Genomic DNA, 26308 nt, shown 5'->3' on the forward strand with positions numbered 1-26308 from the left:
AAAGAACAATTTCAAAGCAACATCAAATACAAGACAGTGAGGTACAGATTATATACAAATACTGATGAACTACAAAATAAAGATTAAATCAAGGATGAGATCATTGGCAGTAGAGCACATGAAGGAAGTCTTGTATTGTGATTTGGAGGGAGGACTCAATTTGCACTAAAACACAGGAAGAAAGAGTCACTTTAAGTGTGTAAAGAGACAGAAAGGCATGGAGATGATGATGAACAAAGGCACTGAGGGGACAGAAGGAATAGAAAATAACACGTGAAGACAACATGAAAAACAACTAAAGTAAAAGGAGGTACATGCCATAAAGTTAATAAATAGCACTAACATTCACCCACCTGTTCCGGTAAAAATCTGAGGAGTCATCAATAATACTTCCCTCTCCCTTATGCTCTTTAGCTAAACAATCACCAATTCCTGTTAATTCTACCTCCTAACTATATCTTGAATCAGTCCCCAGCTCTATTTCCCCAGTGACACCACCCATTGTTCAGGCTCCCACATGAACTACTTCCATTGCCTCCTACTAGTCTCCCTGCATCCCTTCCTTTCATCTTCACCTCACTCTCACCTGAAACTTACTCTCCATATTGCTGCCAGGTTGATGTTTTCAAAATCTAAATCAGGTCCTACAAATCTTTCAATGGATTACCAATACTCTCAGAATAAAGCCCAGAATCCTGATATGACATGTACTGATTTGGTCCTTACCTATCATCTCAGTTTTACCTCACACCCTTCCAGTCTTGTGTGGAGCCATCTACCTTAACCATGAAGGATTTCTCTCAGTTACTCAGATAACAACCTGCTCGCTCTCATGCTCTCTCTCTCTCATTTCCAGGCTCTGTCACAGGTCATTTTTCAACTTGAAAACCTTATTCCCTCGATTTCTATTGAATTAGCATCTCAGCTCAATTGTAACTTTCCCAAGGAAGCCTTCTCTGATTTTCCCTCCCCCGACCCTCCTTCTCCCCAGACTAGCCTAGCTCTTCTTACAACTCAGAGCATCTAGTACTTCTATATCCTAGCACTTCACGGATTATACTTACAATTATTTAATTACATATGTCTATCTTTTAAAGGGTAGCTTTCTATCATAATCTGTAAATTCCATTGGGGAAGGGATTATATATCTTTTGTATTCTACCATTTGTCAAACCTGGACAAGAGTCTGAAACAACAAACACTTGCTAATTACTGAGACAAGAAGACACAAGAAAGATGACACAGGAAGGTGAACAAAGATGCAGATGAGTATGCCTTACCGGTGTCGGGAACTTATGTAAGTTCTCTTTTGATTAGTTATAGCTTCTCAATGAAAGAGACAGAAAAGTCTGCAGCAGCTGAGAGGAAGAATGAGGGTGAATGTACTGAATGATTAAGGAGGGAGGAGAATGTATGAAATAGTCATCTAGAATAATGGAAGAGTGAACGGACTAGGAAAATGAGTTTGCCAAGAAGTGTAAATTGAGGTTAGTGGTCATGATCTAAACGAAAAAAGTGTATTGTGTGTTTTCTCCAGATGCACTGACTTCTGCCTATGCAGGCATAGAGTCGGCAGAAAATTGAAAATTTATTCCAAGGCCAGAGGGAGAGCAGAGCAAAAGAATTGAGGAGAGGAAGAGGAGCAACAAAGGAACTAAAGAGTGGAGGGTGTTTGCACTGTTGTGATTATAATGACAGGCTATAGACCATAGATGGGTTAAGGAGGGAGGTAAGGGTTCTAGAGTGGCAAGAGAATTTTTTTTTTTCTAAGTGGCAAAAATCAATGAATTTGCAGTCATGGCTGGTTTGAAGAATTGTTGGAGTCTGGATAGTAGAAGTGTGCTGTAAGAGAAAGATTGGGAGTTTTGAGACTGAGATTATAAAATGGTTGCTAGTATTGATAACAACATCAAGTTTGAATGTATTTCCAGGGGAACTAGTGGCTGAGGTAGGGTGAAGGAGAAGATAGATTCAGAAAGTGCCCATTTTCTGTCTCAAATTCCTGACTAGTTCTTATTCTTCACATCTTTAATGCCACCTGTTAGACCTAGGCAACCAGGGAACTTGCCCTGGACCATATGTTTTAAAGTACACTCTGGTCCTCTTCTGGCCATGCCTCCTTCTGCCCCCTTCATGGAGGAAAAGTCCATGGGAGCCAAGAGAACTTGCCTAACTCAAGCCTGCATCATCCCTTCCAGACTATGCTCCAGGTTTCAGGACCCTGGAATCACATGATCAAATGATTAAATGTCCAGGTCCAGAACCTATGTAAGCTTCTTCCCCAAGTCCATTCTCCTGAGTACTGACTACACTGCTAGTGTATGTACCCTTAGGCCAGAAGGACAGCCAAGAGGGGATACAGGGGATGGGAAGGGAGATGGGGTTTGAACAAGTCTACATCCACACAAGCAAAATTCCGGCAGCTGGGAATAAGAAAAGAGGAGAGTTGGCTATAGGCCTCCATTTATACTATTGTTCCAGAACCCAGATATTTCTTTTAGGCTTACACAGCTCTGTCCACTGTAGCAATAATCTGGCTTAATATTCCCATTAGTCTATTGAAATTATTCTTCCCAAAGTCACAAATAACTTCTTTTTCCCCAAACACAAGGGTACTTTTCACCTCTTATCTTATTTGATGCTCTTGACAATTTCTACCATGAAAATCTTCCCAAGGTTTCTGAGAACATCTCTTCTGATATTCTTCCCAATTCTCTGGTTATTCTGTCTCAGTTATTTTGCTGACTTCTGTTTCCCCAAATGATCTTACATATTCTTGTTCTTTACATTTTTTCCTTTTATACATTCTCCCAGTGAAAACTCAATCATGGCCATGGCTTAAACTTCTATACCCATACTTTGATGACTCTAAAACATTTATCTTCAGTCCCTAAGTCTTTCTTGACCCATATTTTGACTGATTACTGAATTCTCAATCTTAGAAGTCCCAAAATATATCAAATTTCACTTGCCTTACACAGAAGACACAGATATACTGAATCTGAATGTACAGTTTAACAAGATCCCCAGGTGATTCTTATGTATAACTTCCTGGGAACTTGTTGGAAATTCAAATTCTCAGCAGGGGCTCAAACTGGAATAAACCAGTTCGAGGCCCTGAGTGCTTCCTAGCCTTCATGGCCTTACTGCTTATTTCCCTAGTAACTAAGGTGATGTGTATCTTTGGCACAACAGCTACTCATTCACGTGCTCTAGAATGTTGTGGCACACTGATTGGGAAGGTCTGACCTATAATATAAAGTTCAAACTTTGTTTACCATACCACTCTTGTTTCTCTCTATACCTTACACTTCAGCCCCTATTGAACAATTAACCACTCCCTTTCTCTTACCTTCATCCTCTGCATATGCATTTTCCTGTCTAGAATGTCCTTCCTCACACTGTCTACAAAGAAACCTCCCAATTCAACCTTGAAAGTTGACTTACATGAGATAAAACTACTACATTATACCACATCACCCCTTCTACTGCAGGAATCACACATTGTAATTTGCCTGCTGAGCATAGGCATTTTCCCTATTTAATGGGAAGCTTCTTGAGGGAAACACCATGCTTTATTCCTGAGAACACAAGGCTTTAATAAATAATTGCTAAATAAAAGTTAGAATCAAATTTTTGCTCTCATGTGTTAATCATAATACCAAAAAGCACTAATGTACAATATTAGGAATGAAAATGGGAACACAACTACACATAGAGAAAATGAAAACATACCTACTTATATATTATTCAACTATTCATAGAATTGTAAGTGTACCAGACTTTGTACCTTGTAAGAGAATAATTATTATCTCATTTTATAAGCAGGGAAAGTAAAGTTCAGAGAAGTTGGGTAATTTGACCAAGATCAATGATGTAAGTGGATAACATATTAACCTCATTCTCCAATCACAGTGCAATTAAATTAAATCTAATTAAAAACAACAACAAAAATGTAATCCAAACTCTCAAATTTGGGAAATTTAAAAACAATTTCAAATATATCTCAAAGAAAAAAAAAATCCTAATAAAAATTAGAAAATTTTCAGAATCAGATTACAATAAAAGCTTGACACACCAAAACTTGGATACAGCCAAAAGCAATAGAAGAAAGAAAAAAAAAGGACACTTTAGGAGACTAAAAATCAATGTGCTTGATGTCCAACTCAAAATGTGGAAGTAGCGGGCTGAGTCCAAAAACAAAAGAAAGAAACAGTAATTATAAGAGCAGAAAACAATGAAATAGAAATGAACAGAAAAAAATAGTATCAACAAAACTAAAAGCTAATTCTACTAATAAAACAAACTCTTGACAGGATCGATCAAAGGGAAAAAAGATACAACATTAAGAATGAAAAGGAGAACATAACCACACAGAGAAAATACTATAAAAACCTTTATTGATATAAATTTGGAAACAAGATGGCCTGTAACTTGATAAAAATGATTTAAAAAGAAATAGTACACCTGAATAGACCTATAACCATTAAAGAAATCCAATCCGTAGTTTAAAACAATGCTCTTCTACACACACACATACACATAATATGCCTACACACATTTACAGCTGAGTTAAACAAAACTTTCTACAGAGAATCTTGACCTAATATTAATTGTTATAGAAAAGAGATAAAGGGGGGACATTCCTCTTATCAGCTAGGAATTGTATATGGCTGTTTATAACAGAAATCCATTAACAGAGGCTTAAATACATACATACATAAATACATACATTTTCTATAAGGTCGCTCGCTAAGAGTTGGAATCAACTCAATGGCAATGGGTTTGGTTTTTTTGGGTTTTGCTCTCATATAATGAGAAGTCCACAGATGAGTGACTGCTCATATAGGCTTAGTGGCTCTATTAGTTTTCTATCGCTGCTGAAAACAAATTACCACAAATTTGGTGGTTTAAAACAACACAAATTATCTTACAGTTCTGGAGGTTAGAAGCCAGTGTCTATTTCACCGAGCTTAAGAACAAGTTGCCAGCAGCCTGCACTCCTCCTACAGGCTCTAGTGGAGTATCTGTTCTCTTACTTTTTCCAGCTTCTAGGAGCTCCCTGCATTCCTTGGCTTGTGGCTCCTTCCTCCGTTTTCAAAGTCAGCAGCACAGTATCTCCAAATCTCTTTCTCTGACTCTGCTTCTGTCATCACTCTGCTCTGATTCTGACTCTTCTGCCTCCTTCTTATAAGGCCTACCTTGATAATCTAGGATGATCTTCCCATTTCGAGATCCTTAATTTAACCACATCTGCAAAATCCCCTTTACCAAGTAACACAGATATTCACAGGCTCCAAGGATAACGATGTGGACATCTTTGGGGTACCAATATTTTGTCCATCACAGCGGCACAAGAATTTCAAAACCCAGGTCTTTGCAGTACTGCTGGCCTTTCCCTCATGGTTTCAAGATGGTTGCTGTAGTTCTAGCCACCAGGCCCATGTTTGAAGGAAGAAAAACAGGCAAAAAAGGTGAGGCTCCAGCTGAGTCAGCCTCTTTTAAATACTGTTCTCTGAACTCCTACACCCAGTGACTTTCACTTTCACTGACCCTTCCTCAAGAGAGATTGAGAAGATATATTTTTTCAGAGGACCCATTTCCACCCTTAACAAAATCAGAATTGTAATACTAAGGAAGAAGGCAAGAAAGGATATGAGGTAGGTAAAATGCAGGTTCTGCCATACTTCCCAACTTAATATGATGTGGCTAGAAGCAAACCAGCCAAGGGAAGAAAAATTATAGGTGGATCTCACTTAAAGATATACATGCAAAATAAAATATTAACAAACCAAACCACAGAATCTATAAGTTGGGGGTAAAGCCGAAATTCAACCAAAGTTGTTTCTAACTACAAGGGCAGCGCTATTTTCAGTTCTATCATTTTGTCCAATAAATTAATCCAGACATTTACTCAGAAACACTTCGACAGATTTCCAATTTCTAATCCAATAGCTAAGTAATTTCCACTCACTATGAGTAATTTTCTAGAAAAATATAAATTAAATAATTCCATACATAAAGAGGCTGAATCCTGAAAAGACCAATTTAAAAAATGTGAAGGTTGTCAAGTAATTAATTGCCCCCTTTAAAAAAAAAAAAAAAAGCCAGATTCCAGGTGGTTGCACAGGTAAATACTAGAAAACAATTTAGTTTTTTTTTTTTCTCTTTTAATTCTTATCATCTCCTTAATTAGGGACGTTAAATTATTGAAATTACAAGCTAACGTGCTAGTCCTTTTAAACTGTGATAATATTCATATTCATAAGCATCAAGAAATAAATCCATATACTTTATCAAAATGATATATGACAATGAAAACAAACAAGCTTACAGCAAAAATAACAACATATCATCCCACTACTTCCTAAAATTATAAATCTCACTCTCCAGAGATCATTGCTATTTTACTAAATTTTATTGTGCTAAAATACATATAACAAACAATTGCCATTTTAACCATTTTTAAGTGTACAATTCAGTGGCATTAGTTACATTCACCATGTTGTGCAACCATCACTACTATGCATTTCCAAGTTTTTCATCACTCCAAACAAAAACTCAGTACCCCTTAAGCAGTAACTCTCCATTCCCCTTCCATCCAGTCCCTGATAACCACTAATAAACTTTTGTCTCTATGCATTTGCCTAACCTAGATACTTCATACAAGTGGGATAATACAGTATTTCTCCTTTTGTGTCTGACATTTCACTCAGGATGTTTTCAAGATTCATTCATGTTATAAATGTATTAGAACTTCATTTCTCTTATGGCTGAATAATATTCCATTGTGTATATATATACTACACTTATCCATTCTTCTGGTGATGAACACTTGGGTTGTTTCCACCTTTTGGTTATGTAAATCATGCTACAATGAACACTGGTGTACAAGTGTCTGTTTGAGTCTCTGTTTTCAAATCTTTTGGGTAGATATCTAGAAGTGGAATTGCTAGGTCATATGGTAATTCGGCTAAACTTTCTGAGGAACCTCCACATGACTGCACTACTTACATTCCCACCAGCAATGGATGAGGGTTCCAATTTCCCTACATTGTTGCCGACACTTCTTATCTTCTATTTTTCTGATATTAGTCATTTACCAAAAACCCAAACCCATTGTCATCGAGTCGATTCTGACTCACAGCAACCCTACAAGGCACAGTAGAACTGCTCTTACCTTTGTAAAATTATTTACTCATATTTCAAATATAGTACATTTATTATACAGCATTTTTTAAACACAAAGACAAAGAAAAAAAATTTAACGGGCCATAATAAACGGCTCCCATTAAGAATGATGACAAATATAAATTATATGCAATCACATACATATTAGAAAAATCTAACCTTTGTTTAAGTAACATACTTTTATCCCTTAATATTCTGCAGTATCTCCTGATAACCACATTTGTAAGATAAAGATAGCAAAGCCCCTACTCTTTCCTGGCCCTTTATATTTCTTTTTCATTCATCGACATATGTATCTTTATATTTTAAAGAGTGGTAATATTCATATTCTGTAGCTTAAATAAAACCAAGTCATCTCTGTTTTGACCACAATATGACTCTAAAAACTAAAAACCAATAAACATTAGGATGATTATTATTATGTTCTATGCTGAGCCACACAGAGGACTAGGATTGCATCTCTTTCTTGTTCAATAACATGATCATCTGGTGACGCAATGGTTAAGAGCTCGACTGCTAACCAAAAGGTTGGCAGTTCGAATCCACCAGCTGCTCCTTGGAAACCCTATGGGGCAGTTCTACTCTGTCCTATAGGGTTGCTATGAGTCCGGATTGATTCAATGGCAACGGGTTTGGTTTTTGTTTCTAGGCCAACTAAAAGAGAATTTTTCTAGCAACAAGATCAAATACATTCACTTTTCTTACACTCCATCAATTGCTTAAAATTATGTTTCACATTACTGTACTTCATGTTTGGACCCTGAATTTCTTATATAATTTTTAGGACTGGCATTTCTAATTGGCTTTCTTCTTATTGACAAAACAAGCATGTATCCCAATGTCTTCGAGTTTTTCCATTCAGTTAATCATATTGATTTATTTCTGTGAGGTATGGTCTGAGGTCACCAAGAAAGACACAGCTTACACACAGGCAGTGGATGGAACAACACTTTACTCACACAGGGAACAGACAGAGCAAGGTCAGCTTCAATAGTGGGCACCAGTCCCCCATGGCCAGCGGGTTACACCCTAGAGCCTACACGGGGCTGATATTCTGCACATACACCTCTGAAGCTGCATTGAGAGATCCTGTTCCCTCCCCTCCAGGAACAGATTTAGTAGTGGGTTTAGCCAGGTGCCATATGATGTGCAGACACAAGCAGAACAAAGAAGTACTCACTGGGTCTGTAACAGGGAAGGAGTTTCCCTGATAAGGAGGAGGAAGAAACCAGGACAGAGAGAGACTCAGTTCCCAGCCTCCATATCAGGGAATGTTCTGGAACCCACACTCCTGATCAGGCAGCCTGGGTTTCATTTTTTATCGTGGATACAGCTCCTCTGGATCCCTTAGTTCTGAAACTTTCCTTCACTGTCCATGTATGTATGTTAGATCCATTGCTCTCTAAATCCTAGGACTTCATTTTTCTTGCTTATATCCCTAGCTTTATTAGAGAACATCCTCAAGAAACTTCAAAAGGGGATATGTTGTTGTTAGGTGCAGTCCAATTGGTCCCAACTCATAGCTAGCGTATGTACAACAGAATGAAACACCGGCTGGTCCTGTGCCATCCTCACAGTTGTTGCTATGTTTGAGCCCACTGTTGCAGCCACTGTGTCAATCCATCCCGTTGAAGGTCTTCCTCTTTTTTTGCTGAACCTCTACTTTACCAAGCATGATGTCCTTCTCCAGGGACTGGACCCTCCTGATAACATGTCCAAAGTACGTGAGGTGAAGTCTTGCCATCCTCGCTTCTAAGGAGCACTCTGGCTGTACTTCTTCCAAGACAGGTTTGTTCGTTCTTCTGGCAGTCCATGGTATATTCAATATTCTTTGCCAACACCATAACTCAAAGGCATCAATTCTTCTTTGGTATTCCTTATTCATTGTCCAGCTTTCACATACATATGAGGTGACTGAAAACACCACGGCTTGGGTCAGGTGCACCTCAGGCCTCAGAGTGACATCTTTGCTTTTCAACACTTTAAAGAGGTCTTTTGCAGCAGATTTGCCCAATGCAATACATCGTTTGATTTCCTGACTACTGCTTCCACAGGTATTGATTGTGGATCCAAGTAAACTGAAATCCTTGACAACTTCAATATTTTCTCCGTTTATCATGATGTTGCTTATTGGTCCAGTTGTGAGGATTTTTGCTTTCTTTATGCTGAGGTATAATCCATACTGAAGGCTGTAGTCTTTGATCTTCATCAGTAATATTTCTGAGTGCTTGAATATCTGAAAATACCTTTGTTCTGTCTTCACAACTAGCTGAAAATTTTGCTAGGGTACAGAAATCTTGGTAAAAATAACCTTCCCTCACAAATCTGAGGCAATGATCCATTGTCTTTTAGGAACCAGTGTTGAAGATATCATGAGTTTAAATGACTTTAAATTTCATTTCTATTTAGATGTGATTATTTTTCCCTACCTTAAATGCTTTCAAGTGTTCTAAAATTACACAAAGTTGTTTCCAACCTTGTCCAAGGATGACAAAGCCATGGTATCAATACCTGGCAAAGGCAGTACAAGAAAAGTAGAAACCAATTTTTAATGCAAAAATAAAACCATACCAGTTTAGCTATACAAGTGCCATTCCCCACCCCTCAATCTTGCAAAATAAGAGTCAGAAAGAGAGAACAATTGTTTGCCATTCAATTCAATTAGCATATGCCCTGAAGAGAGAAATAATCTACCATTACTTCAATGTGACTCAGTTACTTCATGTTTCATTTAGCTGGAGCATCTCACCACAATGAACATGACTAAAGAGTGTGAGTACGCATTTTTAAAAAAAAAAAAAAAAAACAAACCCATTGCCATCAAGTCAAATTACAACTCACAGCGACCCTACAGAACAGAGTATAACTGCGCCAATAAGGTTTCCACTCCTTGGAAATAGAGCCACTAAACACAAGCGTTCTGGTGCTCATCTAAAGCAAACTGCTGGGGGAAGAAAAACAACAAACATATACTACAGAAAAGAGTTAATATCTTTAACACATAAAAGGCCGATTAAATTTAATATGAAAAAGGTAAATACCCCAAAAGAAAAATGAACTGTTTATAATTCACAAAAAGATTAACATAAATGGCTAGAATGTAAATTAATTAAGATTTCATTGTTCACTGGCAAATATTAAGCAGATAAATAAAATATAATGTTGGAAAAGTTGTTGGAGAAACACGTATTCATGGCCACTGTTAATGGGAGTATAAACTGGGACATTCATAAAACAATTTGGTAATATTAATCATAACTTTAAATGCCCAATTCTGTTGAAGCAGTGATTTTCCTTCTGTTAGTGTTATTAGGTGTCGTCAAGTCACTTCCACTCATAGCGACCCTATGTACAACAGAACGAAACACTGCCCGGTCCTGTGCCATCCTCACAATAGTTGCTATGTTTGAGCTCATTTTTACAGCCACTGTGTCAGTCCATCTCACTGACGGTCTTGCTCTTTTTCGCTGACCCTCTACTATTTCACTTCCAGGAAGGAATATATCCTAAGATAATCAATTGACCAAATTATTAAGAACAAAGGTGTTCATTAAGTGCTGTTTAAATATTTAAAAGCTGGAAAGAATCTAAATGAATAGGACTATATAGATATTAAAAATAACAAAGAAGTTATATGCAGTGACATAGGAAGCTATTCGCAATATATTACAAGGTATAAAAAGGATTTATGTCCTTATTTTAAAAATAAAAATAGTTTTATTAATCTTTCCAATTATAAAGATAATTCTGTAACTCATATTGAATATGCATATAAACAGAAAAGCTTAGAGGAAAAAAAAAACTGCAAATTATTTTAGCAAAAAATCCTTCCTACATCACTAAGTTTTTAGTATAAGTCATACAAAAATTATTCCAAATTCAGAATTAAGAAAATGTCTTTTGTACCAAGTCCCTATCATTTTAACAACAACAAAAAAAAAAATCAAATTCTCATTTTGAAGTCAACATACTATGGAGAACTTTGAAAGTTGGCACTAAGTACGAGTTATATCAAAGTTTCTAATATTCATTTACATTTACATAGTTTGCCATTTAAAAGTTGATGCCTTTATAATAAAATATAAACAACAATGTCAATAATGTCAATAGCATTCAAAAGACTTCTGAGATTTTGGAGGGGGAAAACAACCCAGAAAGAAAAAAGTCAATAGACTGAAAGCAATTAACTCCAGGAAAAGATTTTAAACAATAAAGCAATGTATAAATGAGCAAGCATAGCTCACAGCTATAGTATCAAACGATTCAATGACCACCCAAGTATATAACAGTTCAGAAGGAAGAAATGGGTTTTCTATGAGACAAAAATTTAAATATCTGACCACACACAGTCCCAGTATATGTAGTCAGGGAGTAGGGAAAATAACAGAGAAAGTGATCTAAAAAATGCAGGAAAGGTGTAAGTTATGCCAAGTGGTAAAGTGATTTGATTGACAGCTTTCAAAAAGCTGAAGACAGTAAAAGCTGGGGAAAGGAACTCAGCATTATCTGAAAGAAAGATAGGGAATTTTTGTCTAATGATTAAATTACTCTGCTAATTTAAATAACTGAGAAGACATCAATATTTAAAGTTAGATCATAAAGCAGAGACTATTTTAAATAAAGACTGAATGTTATTCCAATCTAGCCATTTATGAATGGGCAAAAAAAAAAAATTTATGAAGAGATTAACAATAGTTATGACATACAAAGTATCTGATTACCAAACAGAAAAAAGAAAAAAAACAGTTGCTGCTGAGTTGATTCAAACTCATGGCGACCCCAAGTGTGTCAGAGTAGAACTGCATTCCATAGGGTTTTCAATGGCTGTGATCTTTCGCAAGTAGATCGCTAGCCTTTCTTCTGAGGCGCTTCTGGTGGACTTGAACTACTAACCTTTCAATTAGTAGCTGAGACTCCACAATAGTCACATGCTTTCATATTAAAGGTTGTGTACCAACAACTTACATAACTCTTAATTTACTTGAAGATACCAAAATTCATATGTAACTATTTACAAAGTTAACTGCCATCACCTTACCTATATCTACACACAAAGTAACAGAGCTCTTGCTAAAACTACGTTATGTTTTGACACCCCAAACACATTAAAAAATATTACTCTTTCACTTCAAATATGAATTGGTAGGAAATGTTATACATTAAGCATAACATGTCTATATTATTAACATACTATTATAGAAATTAGTACTGATAAATATACCAATCTGCAGAATTACAACACTTTAGTCTTTAAATTGTTTGGCTATGTTCTATCTTCCTTCAGGATCAAAAAGAAAATCAAAACAAAAAACTAGAGCAAACGGCTCGGTGGTATTACTGTCATTTACGTCAAAGCTAGGGCAGTATGTCCTTACAGCATTACAGACCAACAATAATTTTGTTCATCCTCACAAAAAGTACAAAATGCCTCATTTGTGTAAGAAAAATTTTCAATGGTGTTAATACCATTAAAACATGTCTTTAGTATAGCATCTACATAGTTATTTTAAAATTTTTACTTTATCTCATGTAAAAAAATAAACTGAAGAATTTGTTAACGAGATATGTACCTTCTAGAAGCAAATCTGTTATCGTATTCTTACATCTGAATAATGCTTAAATCTTAGTACAATTATTGGTATATAAAATAAACTTTTTAATATTCAAGACTTCCAAAATTTTAAGTCTTCAAAAAGTTATCTCATTAGTAACACAAAAATGATCCAAAATATTTTCTCTGAAAGAAAAGTATAAAATTCTAGGAAAACATATTTTGCTTTCATATTTAACTCAAATCACCAGTGGGGGTCCCCATCATCAACATAAGAACCAGGAAAACAAAATAGCACTGCAAAGTCTCTGAGCATTAAATTGTGATTAGAACACAGCCCACAAAAGCAGGCCAGGACTTGTGTGCTAAATCTGAACACACTGACTGCTTGCTAAAATAAAACATTTAAATGGGACCTAAAAAGTAGCTAAAATGTCCAGGATACCACAGAAAATCACCAATCTTATCAAGAACTAGGAAAATCAACTTGAAGGAGTGAAGACAATCAACTAACGCCAAAATAAGATGAATCAGACGTTGAATTTATCGGACAAGGAATTTAAAGTGCCCATCCCATTTCAAATTCAGTGATACAGTAAAAGGATTAAAAAAGATATACCATACATTCATTGATCAATAAAAAGCAGGAGTGCCTATATTAATGCCAGATAAAGTAGATTTCAGAGCAAAGAACATTCCTACAGAAAGAGAGACATTACCTAACTACAAAAGGGTCAGTTCACTAGGAAGACATAACGATCCTATAAATGTTCACATACCAAAAAAAAAGAAGTCTTAAAATACATAAAGCGAAAACTGACAGAGCTGAAAGGAAAAACAGACAAATCCATAATTATAGCTGGGGACTTCAACATCTCCTTTCAATACATGATAGGACTAGCCAAAAAATGAATAAGGATATAGAAAATCTGAGCAACATAAACAACCAAAAGGATCAAATTGAAATATACAGAACAGTCCACCCAACAAAACTGCACATGGAACAGTCACCAAGATAGACTACATCCTAGGTCAGAAAACATATCTCCTATTTAAAAGAATTCTTTAAAAGAATTGATTTTTGGCAAAGTTAGAAATTCAATTCAATGAACGAGGATAATCTTTTCAAAATTGGTGATGAAGTAAATGAATATCATAAGCAAAAAAATAAACTTTTACCTAAACCTCACACCTTACACAAAAGTTAACTCAAAATGGATCACAGGCCTAAATATACAATGTAAAACTATAAAACTTTTGGGAAAAAAAATAAACTAAGAGAAAATCTTCAGCATGTAGTGCTAGGCTTAATACTAAAAGTATGGTCCATAAAAGAAAACACTAATAAACTGGACCTCATCAAAATTAGGAAACTTTGCTCTGCAAAAACCCTGTCAGGAGGAAAGAAGACAAGCTACGGATTGGGAGAAAAATACTCGTGAACCACATATCTGACAAAGGATTAAACAAAAACCTGTTGCCATTGAGTCAATTCCGACTCACAGTGACCTTATAGGACAGAGGAGAACTGTCCCACAGAGTTTTCAAGGAGCTGCTGGTGGATTTGAACTGCCAACATTTTGGTTAGCAGCCAAACTCTTAACCACTGCGCCACCAGGGCTCCAACAAAGGATTAGTACAGGCATACCTTGGAGATATTGTGGGTTTGGTTCCAGATCACTGCAATAAAGAAAATATGACAATAAAACAAGTCACATGAATTTTTTGGTTTCCCAGTGCATAGAAAAGTTATGTTTACACTATACTGTAGTCTATTAAGCGTACAATACCATTGTCTACAAAAAATGTATATACATTAATTAAAAAATACTTTTAAAAAATGCTAACCATCATCTAAACTTTCATCAAGTCATAATCTTTTTGATGGAGGAGGGTCTTGCCTCAATGCTGATGGCTGCTGACTGATCAGGGTAGTGGTTGCTAAAGGCTGGGTGGCTGTGGCAATTTCTTAAAATAAGACAACAATGAAGTTTGCTGCATTGATTGACTCTTCCTTTCACAAAAGATTTCTCTGTAGCATGTGACGCTGTTTGGTAGCATTTTATCCACGGTAGAACTTCTTTCAAATACTGGAGTTAATCCTCTCAAACCTTGCCGCTGTTTTATCAGCTAAGTTTATGTAATATTCTGAATCCTTTATTGTCATTTCAACAATATTCATAGTATCTTCACTAGGAGTAGATTCTATCTCAAGAAACCACTTTCTCTGCTTATCCATAAGAAGCAACCCCTCATCTGTTAAGTTTTAAAATGAGATTTCAACAATTCAGTCACATCTTCAGGCTCCACTTCTAATTCTGGTTCTCTTGCTATTTCCACCACATCGGCAGTTACTTCCTCCACTCAAGTCTTAAATCCTTCCCTCACAGTCATTCATGATGGTTGGAATCAACTTCTTCCAAACTCCTGTTAATGTTGATATTTTGACCTTCTCCCATGAATCACGGCAGGTGAATGGTGAATCCTTTCCAGATGATTTTCCATTTACTTTGCCCAGATCCATCAGAGGAATCACTATCTATAGCAACTACTGCCTTATGAAATGTATTTCTTATATAATACGACTTGAAAGTCAAATTTTCTCCTTGATCCATGTGCTGCAGAATGGATGCTGGGTAAGCAGGGATGACAACATTAATCTCCTTGCACATCTCCATCAGAGCCCTTGTGTGATCAGGTGCATTGTCAACGAGCAGTAATATTTTGAAAAGAATCTTTTTTTTCTGAGCAGTAGGTCTCAACAGTGGGCTTAAAATATTCAGTAAACCATGTTGTAAACAGTTGTGCTGTCATCCAGGCTTTGTTGCTCCATTTATAGAGCGTAGGCAGAGTAGATACAGCATAACTCTTAAGGGCCCTAGGATTTTCGAAATGGTAAGTAAGCACTGGCTTCAAAACAAAGGCATAAGCTGCATTAGCCCCTAACCAGAGTGTCAGTCTGTCCTTTGAAGCTTTGAAGCCAGGCATTGACTTCTCTCTACCTATGAAAGTCCAAGATGGCATCTTTTTCCAATATACGACTGTTTTGTTTACACTGAAAATCTATTGTTTAGTGTAGCCACCTTCATCAACTATCTTAGCTAGATCTTCTGGATTACATGCTGCAGCTTCTATATCACTACTTGCTGCTTCAACTTACAGTTTTATGTTACAGAAGCAGCTTCTTTCCTCAAACCTCATGAACCAACTTCTGCTAGCTTCAAACTTTTCTTTCTCAGCTCCTCACTTCTCTCAGCCTTCACAGAATTGAAGAGAGTTAGGGCCTTGGACTGGATTAGGTTTTGGCTTAAGGGAATGTTGTGACTGGTTTGATCTTCTATCCAGACCACTAAACCTTTCTCAGCAATAGGCTGCTTCACTTTCTTATCATTTGTGTTCACTGGAGTAGCATTTTTAATTTCCTTCAAGAACTCTTCCTTTGCATTCACAACTTGGCTGTTCGGCACAAGAGGCCTAGCTTTTGGCCTATCTCAGCTTTCGACATGCCTTCCTCACTAAGCTTCATTATTTCTGGCTTTTGATTTAAAGTGAGAGACGTGTGACTCTTCCTTTCACTTGAACACTTAGAGGCCATTAAACCAAAACCCACTGCCATCGAGTTGATTCTGACTCATAGTGACCCTATAGGACAGAGCAGAACGGCCCCATAGGGTTTCCAAGGAGTGCCTGGTGGATTCGAACTGCCGACCTTTTGGTTAGCAGCCAAACTCTTAACCACAATGCCACCAGGGTTTCCTAGAGGCTACTGTAGGATTATTAATTGGCCTAATTTCAATATTGTCCTGTCTCAGGGAATAGGGAGGCATGAAGAGAGGGAGAGAGACGGGAATGGCAGATCGGTGGAGCAGTCAGAACACGTAACATTTATTAATTAAGTTCACCATCTTATATGAGCGTGGTACGCGGCACCCCATAATTACAATACAGACAAAGATCGTTGATCACAGACCACCATAACAGACATAATAATAATGTAAAAGTTTGAAATATTGTTGAGAATTACCAAAATGTGAAACAGAGACACGAAGTCAGCACATGCTGTTGGAAAAATGGCGTCAACTGACTTGCTTGACACAGGATTTTCACAAACCTTCAATTTTTTAAAAACGCAGTATCTGCACAGTGCAATAAAGCAAAGCACAATAAAACAAGGTATGTCTGTATCTAGTATCTATAAAGAACTCTTAAAGCTCAATTCTCAAATGTCAACAGTAAAACAACAAATAATCCAATTAGACTTGAACAGATATTTCTCTGAAAAGAAAAAACAGAGCAAATAAGCACATGAAAAGATGTTCAGCATCATTAGTCATTAGGGAAATGCCAATTAAACCACAAAGAGGTATCATTAAATATCTATCAGAATTGTAATTATAAAAACAACAGTGACAATATCAAATACTGATAAGGATGCAGAGAACCTGGAACACCTTTATACAATGCTGGTGGTAATGTAAAATAGTACAGATACTCTGGTAAACAGTTTAGCAGTTTATAAAAAAAAAACAAAACTAAACATGCAACTATCACATGACCCAGCAATTACATTTATTCCAGAAGAATGAAAACTTATGTTCACACAAAAACCCGTACGCAAATGTTCACCGAAGCTTTACACGTAACAACCAAAAATTGGAAACAACCCATGAATGTTTACACAAACTGTGGTATATCCATTCCCTGGAATACTATACAGAAATAAAAAGTTATGAACTAATCATGATAGCAAAAAGATGGAAACAACCTAGGTGCCCATCAATGGACAGATGGATAAACAAATTATGGTATATTCACACAATGGAATACTATACAACGATAAAGAACAACAATGAATCCGTGAAACACCTTAAAACACAGGAATCTGGAAGGCATGCAGACTGAATTTAGTCAGTCACAAAAGGACAAATATTGTATAAAACCACTATTATAAGAACTCAAGAAAAGGTTTAAACACAGAAGAAAACATTCTTTGACGGTTACAAGGGTGGGGAGGGAGGGAGAGGGTTATTCACTAAGTAGACAGTAGACAAGAATTATCTTAGGTGAAGGGAAGGACAGCACACACTACATGGAAAGTCAGCACAACTGGACTAAATCAAAGCTAAGAAGTTTCCTGAATACAACCAAACACTTTGAGAGACAGAGTAGGAGGGATGGAGGTCTGGGGACCATGCTTTCAGGGGACATCTAGGTCAACTGGCATAACAAAGGTTTTTAAGAAAATGTTCTGCATCCTACTTTGGTGAGTGGCGTCTGGGGTCTTAAAAGCTAGTGAGCAGCCATCTAAGATTCATCAATTGGTCCCAACCCACATGGAGTAAAGGTGAATGAAGAACACCAAAGTCGCAAGGAAAGCATTAGGCCAAGAGACAGAAAGGGCCAATAAACCGGAGACTGCAACAGCCTGAGAGAAGAAGAACTAGATGGTGCCCATCTACCATCAATGACTGCCCTGATGGGGAACACAACAAGAGTCCCTGCTGGAGCAGGAGAAAAGTGGAGTGCAGAACTCAAATTCTAGTGAAAAGACCAGAATTAATGCTCTGAGACTAGAGGAACCCCAGAGAGCATGGTCCCCGGCCTCTCTGTCAACCCAGCAGTAAAACTATTCCCGAGGCCAACTCTTCAGTCAAAGATTAGACTGGACTATGGGACATAAAATGATACTCATGAAGAGTATGCTTCTCAACTCAAGTAGATACATGAGACTGAATGAGCAGCTCCTGTCCGGAGGTGAGAAGAGAAGGCAGAGAGGGTCAGGAGCTGGTTGAATGGACACGGAAAATCAGGGGTGGAAAGGAAGAATGTGCTGTCACAGTATAGGGAGAGCAATTAGGGTCACATAACAATGTATGTATAAACTTCTGTATGAGAGACTAACTTGGATTGTAAACTTTCATTTAAAGTACAACAAAATAAAATTTTAAAAAAAGTTATTAACTATTGATACACGCAACAACTGAGACAAATGTCCACTTAGCTATGCTGAGTAAAAAAAGCCAACCCCATAAGATCATATACTGTGTAATTCCATTTATATAACATTCTTAAAATAGCAAAATTATAGAAATAAAGAAAATATAAGTGGTTGCCAGGGGATGGGGCAGGGTAGGAGGGAGTTGGTTGAGGCTATGAAAGGGTAACAAAACGGAGCCTGTGGTAATGGAACTGTTCTGTAACTTGACTATTGTCATGGTTTGAATTATGTCCCCCCAAAAATGTGTGTATCAGTTTGGCTGGACCATGATTCCCAGAATTGTGTGGTTGGCCTCCATTTTGTGATTGTAATTTTATGTTAAACAGGCTTAGGGTGGGATTGTAACACCACCCTTACCCAGGTCACATTGCTGATCCAACGTAAACGGAGTTTCCCTGGGGTGTGGCCTGCACCACCTTTTCTCTCTCAAGAGATAAAAGGAAAGGGAAGCAAGCAGAGAATTGGGGACCTCATACCATCAAGAAAGCAGTGCTGGGAGCAGAGCACGTCCTTTGGACCTGTGGTTCCTGCGCAGAGAAGCTCCTCATCCAGGGGAAGATTGACAAGAACCTTTCACCAGAGCCCACAGAGAAAAGAAAGCCTTCCCCTCGAGCTGACACCCTGAATTTGGACTTCCAGCCTACTAGACTGTGAGAGAATAACCTTTCTCTTTGTTAAAGCCATCCACTTGTGGTATTTCTGTTAGAGCAGCACTAGATGACTAAGACGATAGGATAAAATTACATAGAACTAAATAAACACATACATGAATAGTACAACTAAGACTGGGGAAATGTGAATTAAGATTGGTGGATTTTATTAATGTTAATATCCTAGTTGTAATATAGTACTTTAGTTTTGCAAGATATTACCATTGCAGGAAATGGCATAAAAATACACAGTATCTCTCTGTATTATTTCTTACAACAGCATGTGAATCTACAATTATCTCAAAATAAAAAGCTTAATTAAAAAAAAAAACTAACAATTAAAGAAAAAATGATGCAATATATTATTGTAAAAGTCTAGTAGAGTATGATTTATGAAATCCGTGTAAGACTAGCAATTCCAATATAAGAAGATCAGATTAATAAAGTTAAAACAATTATAGTACTTAAAATGTTTCTTAATTAGAAGAACCATGCCCTATAAAACACCTACAATTTATATTAATACATTATTTATAATCTTTAAGCTTTTTCTTAATTTTCTACTGTAGAACAAAGAACTTGATTTAGCCTTGTCTCTGGTTCTTGAAAATAGCCCTTGGAAGTTCTTGAACAATCAAGGTGTCTATGATTTTCTGAAATAGCCAGGCAACACTTAAACACAGGCAAATGAGCAGGGGCTACACTGGCCCCACCATGGCAGCAAATCTCAGGAAGGGAGCGGATCATGATGGAATCAATCATGCATATTCATTGATTCTACTGATTATGCATATGCAATGAGGCACCAATCACGACTAGGCATTTAGGTCCCCATCATGCATATGCATTATTATATGAGGCCCTGAACACAGAAGCAGTTGGGGCTTCCTGGATTGGCAAGAATATTCATGCACAAAGAGGGTGGCACGTCTCTGGGGTCCCAGATCTTGCCTGATGCATCTCTTCACTCGTCCAGAGGTGTAACTAGGGCATGGCAGGTATTGCAGGTATTCGTCCGGCCCTGGGCGTGTGGCACCACCGAGCAGTTTCTATTAACTAGGTACAGTCAGTGGTGTATTTACGGAAAATGGCACCTCTGGCAAGCATTGAAATTGAGCCCTGTCCAAACATCTGACACATGACTTTTTTAGATAACTTTAGATAACTCTTTTAGATAACTTTACAATAATATCTGCTCAAAAATACAAGTCAAGCTCGTTAATCTTTTGATTAACACATCATGCTTGAGGAAGTACATTGGGCCGTATCCAGTTAACAGAAACTGCTCAATGGTGCCACATGCCCAGGGCCTGTGCAATACCCTAGATACACCAGTGCTCGTGTCCTTTCCGGTTATAATAAATGGGTAACTGTAAGTATTAATAATAGTCTCTACGAATTTTGTGAGCCATTCTAGAGAATTAATGAACCCACAAAGGGCAGTGAGAACCAGCAGAGGCTGGCATCTGCCTATTGGCCGTTGGTTCTGAAGGACAGAATCCTTCTTACCTGTTGACCTAGCCCCAGGTAGCTAGAAAGAAAAAGTGGGGAAAGCTGGTCTGAAGTGCAGGGGAGTTGTGTAGACTCCTGAGCTTATGGCTGGTACCCAATGATCTGGCCCAGAGTGGCCAGGGATGTTTTGTCCTGGCTCAGGGTGGCTGCAGATGAGGTCTGACCCAATTCTGTGTGGTTACGGTCAGAGGGAGAGTCACACATGATGTGGCTGGCAATGAGGATCATGGAGATGTGGGAAGGTGAAATTTGGATCCACTTCCAGGTAGGAACTGGATTCATGCTGATCCTTGTCACAGTTATCAATGAAGGTGGGATTTTCCCACCTTTCACAAAATTCATGGAGACTATTATTTATATTAAGAGTTACCCATTTATTATAACCAGAAAGAATACAAGCAGTGGCATTTCAGTGCAGTTTGTACACCTATATCATATCCCTTTAATTTATCCTACCTTCTTATAACAAATAAATTAAAGCCAAATTGGAGGCTATATCAAATTCCAGCAAAATATGAATGAATCTAAAATTATTAAATATTTCAAATTTAACATCAAGGATACTTTTACCACAGTTATTGTATGAGAATGTAAATTGGTATAATACATTAATACAATCAAATATAGAATTCCATTTTAAGAACTTACAATGAAGCTCAACTCTCAGTTTATTTTAAATTCCTTAATGTAAGTATAATCTTAATTTAATGATGTTTAAATTATAAATTCCAATTCTATAAACATGATGGAAATACTTATCAAGATTAAATTATACCAATAAATCATAATAAAATATATGCCTAAATATCTAAGCCAGATTATATGTGTGTTTGTATACACATAGATATATAAAAGTTAATGGATATATAACTCGTAACCTACCAAAAACAAGTTTTTGACCCAACTTCCATAAAGAATCAAAGGCAGTATCTTTTCATTTAGAATTCATTGACAGAATTCAAAGTCAAATGTAATATATAGACACATAAATATAAAACATGCCATATTAAAATTAATCAACATCATTCTTACATCCACTATTCTGAGGTTTTCCTGTTTCAATTGTGTAGTCTACTTAAAGATGTTGTCGTTACCCATATGTAAGTACTCCCTCTAAGTAGCATGAAATTCTCTCAATGGGATTATTAAAGGAACTACAGTGTTTTATGGTTTGAGCAGAACAAACTATGACATGAGGAAAGAATGCTTCTTGCTGTGTGGTTCTGCCACCACCCACATACAGAGTTTACTATTAAAAAGAAAAAAAAAATAGTAGTGACACTTTACGTTGTATAGCATCTTGGTATCAATGAATCTAAAAAAAAAAAAAAAATTAAATCTCTATATATTATTATCATTTGACAAAACAACAAATAGGGGTACAACAGTGAATTTAAAATTATGTCCAACAGATTTGATTAAGCATTAATGAAAGCAACAGAGTTCATTATAATATTAATTATTTTCATTACAATAAATTTTGTATGAGGAAACAGCAAAATATTATCTATAATTATATATATATATTTAAACATATAAAGTTTCCCACCCATTTTGTTTATTATTAAACAACTTTTTATCATCTATACTGTCTCAGAGAAGGGATTCTTATGTGATTCACTAACAAGGCCCAAAAGAACATTTAGGCAAACACAGCTATCCCATTAATCTACACTTGATAGAATTTCTTCTATGTACCTGTTAAGGTTCTGCTTCAACAACTAATCATTACATATAGTTAATCTATATCTATACTGACCCCAGTTGTAAACGATACAAAAATTCTTACCACTTATGAAAATTAAAACTTGGAAAATCATTCTCTCCAGATCACGTATGGAAAAAGTGGTTGGGATTTACCATTCCAGTTCTTCCTCTATCTTCCTCTCTCTCATCACAGCACATGTTTTTAGCTAGTGTATTTTTTTAATCCTTAAAGTATCTTGGAAGTTGGTGTCAGATCTTTCATCAAAAGTGCATGACAAAAATCTACTTCACAAAAACTGCTTTAGGATAAAAGATACAATTTTAGTAAATTTCGTTCTCATCGCACTATTAAATACGTATGACAACTTCAGTATACCCATGTGTCAAACACATTCCCAAAAGACACACAGGCATCTAGTCTTCCCTCTCCCCATTTCCATGTGGTTGCTGTAGTCTATCAATGAAACTAATATACATAGCAAAAACATACTCTACATTACAAAACAAGTGATCAACTAGCATTAAGAAAATTGTTTAGAACAATGGGGGGACGTAAATTTATTAAGAGTAAAAGAGTAACCTAAACACTATTATACTCAGAAGGGTCTGGGGACCATGGTTTCAGGGGACATCTAGGTCAACTGGCATGACAAAGTTTATTAAGAAAATGTTCTGCATCCTACTTTGGTGAGTGGCGTCTGGGGTCGTAAAAGCTTGCAAGGGGCCATCTAAGATGCATCAATTGGTCCCAACCACCTGGAGTAAAGGAGAATGAAAAACACCAAAGACACAAGGAAAGTATTAGCCCAAGAGACAAAAAAGGCCACATAAACCAGATACTTCATCAGCCTTAGACCAGAAGAATTAGATGGTGCCCGGCTACCACCAATGACCGCCCTGACAGGAAACATAACAGAGTCCCTCAGGGAGCAGGAGAACAGTGGGGTGCAGAACTCAAATCCTAGTAAGGAGACCAAACTTAATGGTCTGACTGAGACTGGAGGAACCCCGGAAAGCATGGCCCCTGGATTCTCTATCAGCCCAGAAATAAAACAGATTCCGAGGCCAACTCTTCAGACAGGGATTGGACTGGACTGTGGGACATAAAGTGATACTCGTGAGGAGTGTGCCTCTTAGCTCAAGTAGATACGTGAGACTAAATGGGCAGCTCCTGTCCCAAGGTGAGATGAGAAGGCAGAGAGGGTCAGGAGCTGGTTGAACGGACATGGGGAATCAGGGGTGCAAAGGAGGAGTATGCTGTCACAGTATGGGGAAAGCAATTACAGTCACATAACAATGTATGTATAAATTTTTGTATGGGAAAAATTAAAAAAAAAAAAAAGAAATAAAATTAAAGGAAAGATGAACCAGACAGCTATCGCATTCCCAGATGGCAACTGTTGTTCCAGCTATACCATGAACAATGAGAGACAATGGTAGGGAATAAGAAGAGAAGGAGCAAAGCGTGAGTACTGGCTACTTCACTGTGCAAGTCAACAGTAGCTATCCCTTAATTTAACATTTTGTCTGCCCAGACAAAAACAAAACACACTCAGGTTATAAAGTACTCTAGGGCAACAGAATAGCTAATGTTTTCAGATGGAATGGTGGAAGATTGGTAGGAATGAAAAACATATTCCTAAAAGCAAAAAAAAACTTTTACATCTTACTTTTCTCTCAAAGTAAGAAGGATTAGGATGAAAAACTAAAGCAAAAATATCTACAAAATACATAATCAACTTTTGTTGATTTGAGAACACACAGGAACAGCAATTCCAGGGTAATAATATCTTGAGAAAGTATAACTTCTACAACTAAACCATCTGCCAGTGAACTCAGTAAATCGAGTCAAAAGAACTTGCTTTTATTATTTTCTGCTTATCTTCTAAATTCTTTATAATTACTTTTACCAACAAGTATACTGAACTTATGACATGATGGTGAAAAGAAATTATCCTGCTTGAAGGTATTTTATTTAAATCAATAGGCTCTGAATGCTCTCCAAACTATGATCAATCCTGACATTTTAAAAAATCATAAAAAAAATTCTGGCCTCTTGTTAAACAAAATTCATGAGTATTAAAAAAGAACAAATTATTTTACACATTACTGATGTCAGTTTTCTATTGCAATAATCACTTTCACTGAGAATTACTATCTATTTAATGCACTTCTTGGGGCTCTTGTGTATCATCGCGTTATTTCTCATTATTTCTCCTAGGAGAACTACAAATCAGCTTACAGTGAAAATGCAGTTCTCTGATTAAGCTAGCATTTTGCAGTTTGAGAGGTGGTACTGGTCCCTCAGCATGCAATGCACAGGACAAGATATAAATATAAGCTATGCATTGTGCTACACTAAGATGCTGTTGTTAGCTGCTGTCAAGTCGATTCCGACTCATGGCGACCCCGTATATGCAGAGTAGAACTGCTCCATAGGATTTTCAAGGCTGTGACCTTTCAGAAGCAGACAACCAAGCCTGTCTGTCTTCCAAGGCATCTTTGGGTAGGTTTGAACTGCCAACCTTTTGGGTAGTAGTCGAGTGTTTAACCATTTGTGCTACCCAGGATCTCCTTCACTAACAGTAGTAACAACAAAGTAACAACATCTGACATGTATTGAGTACTTGGTATGTTCTAGACATAGATGGTATTCTAAATACTTTAAAGTCATAATCTCATTTAATCTTCCCAATCAGCCTCTAAGTTATCAACTGCATTTCACAGATGAGGAAATAAGGCCCAAAGACATTAACTATCCCAACAACATACAACTAAACCCTGTTCCAAACCCCAGTCTTACTCTAAGCCCATGTTCTTATCCACTACAGCCACCTAACAACTAACCTAAAGAGAAATGTTGTACTTGCCATTAAATCTTTTAGAACACTATGGCTATAAAACAACGAATCTCCTTCAAAATAGCTGCCCTTTTATTGTGATACTCAAGACACCTTTCTGTCATTTATAAATTGCTAAAAGGATACTAAAATGCACACATTCTCAAATTCTTATTGTTTAAAAAAAATAGCTTCCCAGTCCTTGAAAGACATTCATTGCATAGGTTGCAAATTCTGCATCAGCTAAGATGTTATAATAACAAATATTCCTCTTTGTAAGCTGTAAAACCACCCAAATTTTTCTTTTTAAATATTATCTATGTATATTCAACTCTTGGACAGAATACGTTGCTCAGTAAAGAGTAATGTTGTGTCAATTATTTAAAACTCTTTACACCTTTGGTAAGCCACATTAACACTGCTAAATAAAATCAGGTATAAAATTTCAAGTTCCTCATTTTTTACTAAATATTTATTTGCAAATTAAACAATTAATTACGTAAAAATGACTCTGATGGAAACACTACATTTTTTGTTTTCTTTAAGTAATTTTATTATAATCCCTACAGCATAAAAACTTAAAATTTATTATATTTGAGGACTCTGAAAATGTAAACAAAGTATAGCTATTATGTTACTAGCTTCATATCCAACTTATACTTATTTAAATGACAAGTTTTCCGAGGAGACCTCTGCAGACAGGAGGCTCTCTATGGCACAACAGAATTTTATAAAACTTGTCATTTCCAACCTCTTTTAAAAACCTAGAAATAGTTTGATGAAATATAAAGCCCTTCTTAACAAAACAGAAGGGACAGTGAATTGTGCTCTAACCTCCCCAATGTGAAAGTACCTTCTT

General features: G+C 36.7%; 1 protein-coding gene and 1 long non-coding RNA gene across 5 annotated transcripts in view; both read right to left on the bottom strand.

Moving 5' to 3' along the window:
- The window catches only part of SUPT3H (SPT3 homolog, SAGA and STAGA complex component), a 542602-nt gene that overhangs the window by 405088 nt on the left and 111206 nt on the right, over positions 1 to 26308 (bottom strand). The window lies entirely within an intron of this gene.
- LOC111821112 (uncharacterized) overlaps positions 20330 to 26308 on the bottom strand; it is a 67041-nt gene continuing 61062 nt past the window's right edge. Inside the window, exons 2-3 of the long non-coding RNA XR_002824584.1 lie at positions 22692 to 22905; positions 20330 to 22217 (exon numbers count right to left, since the gene is read on the bottom strand). This is a non-coding gene — a long non-coding RNA (uncharacterized LOC111821112). The remainder of the gene's footprint in view (positions 22218 to 22691; positions 22906 to 26308) is intronic.

Source organism: Trichechus manatus, unplaced genomic scaffold (assembly GCF_000243295.1).
Source record: "Trichechus manatus latirostris isolate Lorelei unplaced genomic scaffold, TriManLat1.0 scaffold00065, whole genome shotgun sequence".
Taxonomy (NCBI): domain Eukaryota; kingdom Metazoa; phylum Chordata; class Mammalia; order Sirenia; family Trichechidae; genus Trichechus; species Trichechus manatus.